This window comes from Geospiza fortis, unplaced genomic scaffold (genome assembly GCF_000277835.1).
Source record: "Geospiza fortis unplaced genomic scaffold, GeoFor_1.0 scaffold425, whole genome shotgun sequence".
Lineage (NCBI taxonomy): Eukaryota > Metazoa > Chordata > Aves > Passeriformes > Thraupidae > Geospiza > Geospiza fortis.
Window position 1 is genome coordinate 17,034 of NW_005054387.1, and position 4,295 is coordinate 21,328.

Consider the following 4,295-nt stretch of genomic DNA (forward strand, 5'->3'; position numbering starts at 1 on the left):
GGGCTGTCCGTGCTCTGTCCGTGTCCCTGCTGTGGCGGCTTCGTGTCCCCGCTCTGTTACCGGTCTTTCCGCGCTCTCTTTACTGCTCTGTCCCCTTCATGTCGCCCTTCCGTCCTCTCAGTGTCCCCGCTCCGTCTTCCTGTCCGTCTGCTGTGTCCTCACTCCGTCCCCGCGGGCTCCCTGCTATGTCCCCTTCATGTCCTCAGACTGTGCCCACAGCGTCCCTGCTCTTGCCTCGCTGTGTCCCTGCTCTGTCCCCGCAGTGTTCTTGCTTGACAGAACGAGAGGACACAGTCAGTCTTAAGCTGCACCAAATGAACTTCAGGTTGGATGTTAGGAAAAAGTTTTTCACCGAAAGAGTGATAAAGAACAAGAATGGTCTGCCCGGGGAGGTGGTGGAGTCACCGTCCCTGGGTGTGTTTAACAAAGTCTGGATGTGGCACTGGATGCTAGGGTTTAGTTGAGGTGTTGGGGCTGGGTTGGACTCGATAACCTTAAAAGTCTCTTCCAACCCAGTGATTCTGTGAATTTTGTGTTCTTTGTCCCTGCTGCCCCCTTGCTGTCCCCTGCTCCATCCCTGCTCTGCCTGGCCTGCTCCTTGGCCTGCTGGAACAAATGTGGTGTCACAGCAAAGGAGTGAAGGGATCCTTCACAGTGCCCGTGCTGCTGTGGCCCAGGGCAGCTTTGGTAAGGGGGAAATCCTCCTGGCACTTCCCAGCTGCTGCTTTCAGCAGGGGACAGGATTTCCAGCCACTGAGCTGTGTGACCCCGGAGCGCTGAGCAGAGGAGGAACAGCTCATGACTTTTGAGGGCAGAAGTGGGAGAAAGTGGAAAGTCCCCCTCAGTCTGTTTTTCTGCCCATAGATACCAATCTTTGAACCCTGAGAAGACAAATCCCACGACTCCTGTACAAACTTTCAGGGTCCAAAAGTCAATGAAAGTTGGAATAGACACCACCAATCCCACTGCTGCACCCCATTGCTGGCCACATCCATGCAATGCTGCTCTTGCACTGGCCCCAGTGCCCTGGCAGGCAGCCCTGGAGGGATGAAGCAGGCAGAGGTCAGTGCCCTCTTCCAGAGCCCTCTGTCTTCAGAGCATTCTGCACTGCTCTGGTGTCCCTCACTAGCTCCAGCAGTGCTCTCCTTCCTTGTTTCTTTGCACTTTTAACTGTGGATTCTCCTTGGAAGGATGACGAAGCCAAGCTCTTGAAGATCCTTATTGAAGTTTGTTAGGGGAGGCAAAAGGCTTTTTGAAATGGCAGCTTCTAAGAAAATAAAACATCTGGCAGACAGATGTGCTGCTTCAGAGTTGTTTAGTGCCCAGGTACAATAGCACTTCTAGACAAGCTTTCAAATAGGGCCTCTAGGCGCTACCACAATGTAAATGTTTATTACCAGCACTGCTAATAAATGTGAACCAGAAAGGCTCTGCTCTCACTGAGGGGTACAGTCTTCTCTATCACAGTGGAGACTCATTTGTTGTTTCACTCTTTGTGTAGGGATGGTTTAAAGTGGTTCAGTGTGGCAGTGGCATCCCCATGTTCACACAGTATTTTAAATATCAGAAAACCCTTTCTTTTCAGGTTCATGAGACTAAGACAATGAAAAAGCAGTAGCTGTAACTACCCATTAATTTGATTCTGCTGTAGCAGAATGGATGCGTGCTTTCTGTTTGTGTTCTGTGTGATTCAGGACCAAATTCACAATGAGCTGGGACAACTCATAGTTAATTCTTTCCACAGCTTTGTTGTTTTCCACATTTCAGACCCATGACTTCCAAAGGAAAGACAGAAAGGGTGGCCCAGAGAAAAGAACCAGGACAGCCTCAGCTGGCATGTGGTATTAGCTGACACTAGCACATGAAGAAAAATATGTTATAAAGGGTCCTATTGTGGACACCAGCACAGAAGAAGGGGAAATAAAGCATAAGAGGTAACTGAAACTGGGTAAAACTGGCTGTTTGTGCAGCTGCCCAGAAAGCAATTAGGATTAATTTTTAGATGGAGTGTCAGATAGGGTCTTTGTGTGTTTATATTAGCCACTAAAGAGTAAGGAGAGCATAGCTGACTAAGGGTGCAATTTTTGGATTTATGGTGATTTAGTGTGATTTAGAGTTTGAAGTCACTTTAGAAAGTGGGAATTAAGATTTCAAGCCACTTAGGGTGACTTTTCAAAAGCATCTAAGTCAAGTACATTTGATGTTATCAGCATCTGCCTTAGGCATATGGGTAAAGCTATGTTAGTGCCTGATGTATTGTTTGCTGAGAGCACATATGTGTGAATAATTTTCCTTCACTGATTTAAAATTCTTTGTCAGACTGTAGCAGAGAGGAAACCCCAGCAGTAAGTGAACTACTTCCAGACAATGCTGGTAATGGTCTTTATGTCTTGCATTTTTTAGATGGCAGGTTTTCTACCATGATGTTTTGGTAGCAAGCTAAAATTATCATCTTCAGGTGATTTTCCTTGTAAAAATCCTCCCTCTTCCCTCAAAAGCCACTGCAAGGTATCAATAATATTTTAATAAAGCTCTAGAAATGCCAGTGAGAACTTGAGTGAGAGATGCAGTAATTGCTGTATAAGGGCAAGTGATGCTTTTTGCCTGAATTGCAGATCAGAGGATATTTGCCTCCAAGGTAGAGACCTACTGGTTTTACTGGAAGCAGCAGTAAAATGTAGTGCCAGTCAGCTTTCAGATAATACTTGAGCACTTGCAAACCATTCAGTCTTTCATTATTTTAAGTTTGCATTGTATTTCATTTAATGTGGCACATAAAAATTTTCCTATGAAAACAACTCAAAAAAATTTTTTCATAAGCCTTTGTGGCTCAGTATTGGTGCTTTTTTTAATGTACTGTAGCAATGTTTCCAAACTTTGGGAAACACGCCCTGGAGCACTCCAGTTGTGTGTGAAAATGCTGCCTGGGTTAGAAGTACAACCACATGGCACAGCTCACCATGAAGGGCAGGCTCTGCCTGGTTGCTGTGTGTTGCATGACATTTATTGTGTGTGTGCAGAAACAGCTCTTCAGTGGGTGCAGACAGGGACCTGCATTACATCAGCCATTTATTTATACTGGTTCACCTGGAGGCAAGGCATGGAATACAGGAACTGAGAGGAAGGAACACCTATTTTTGAGCATTGTAGCCTGTTATTAAAAATTAAGGAGAAAATCAATATTGTAATCTCAAAGCTTGTTGGTTAAGAAGCTCAGGGCAGGGATGTGTCTCTGGGGCTCAAAGCATAGCTGATTAAGTAAATGATGGTTTGGATGAAGTGTGGCTGCTCTCTGGAAAAATCTTTGGGTGGAGCTATGGCAAGAGACCAAAGGGAAACAAGACATTAAGGTGCATTGACAGGGGTGTAGTGCAGCCCTGCTCTTTGTCATGAGTCTGTGGGGTAACACTCAGTTCAGTCTCTCTCAGGAAACCTATTCTGGAATCAACAGGAACAGCTCATGCAAAACCTTATTGCTTTGTTCATGCCAACAGATTGTCAAGGACTTCAACTCTTATTGATCTGTGGCCTCAAAGTCCTTCCCAGGGGAGATGAGGGTCTTTATTTCCATTTTATAGATGGAGAAACAAAGCAGAGATGTAAAAACAAACCCAAGGAACATCAATCTGCCTCTATGGCCACCCCAAGAAAAGATACCAAACTGTTCTGATTTTTGAGTGCAGTACATGAATCCAGAAGTAGGTGTTCTTTTCTGTGGTTTAAATCTTCAGGTGCAGCTGCAGATGATGCCTCTGATAGATGTTTTCCTTATTCTAAAGTCCGTGGAGCAACAGTAACACCTAGTGGCTGAATGTGCCAGTCTGTTCCTCCTTTCTTTCCTATCTTTCAAGAAGTAGAGTTGGAGGGCACACGGTGTGATTGACAGCTTTGACTTGCAAGGCCAACACTTAGGATCTCCAGGGATTTGCTATTTTCCTTTCAAGCTCCCACCACATTCTGTTTTCTATTAAAAGTGGTAGATGAAATATGAAACTCTTCCTCCCACCTCCCAACCCCCTTCACTTTTCTGGCTTATGGAGGAGGTTGTTCCAGTCCATCTTGATCTGTAGGTGGGTGGGCTGTGAGTGACCAAGCCTACTGCTTCCAGCTTGGAGCACTCAGATTTCTGTAAGGAATCCAAGCTTTTTCATTTTCTTTTCCTTTTTTTTTTTTTTGGCCTGAAAAGGATCAAGCAGATCATCTGGTGGAGGTTGGTGACCTCAGTCCATTTGATAATGTGGTGTTAACTTGCCTGCATTAAGGCAGACCAAACCAATCAGTTCCAAGAAGTACCA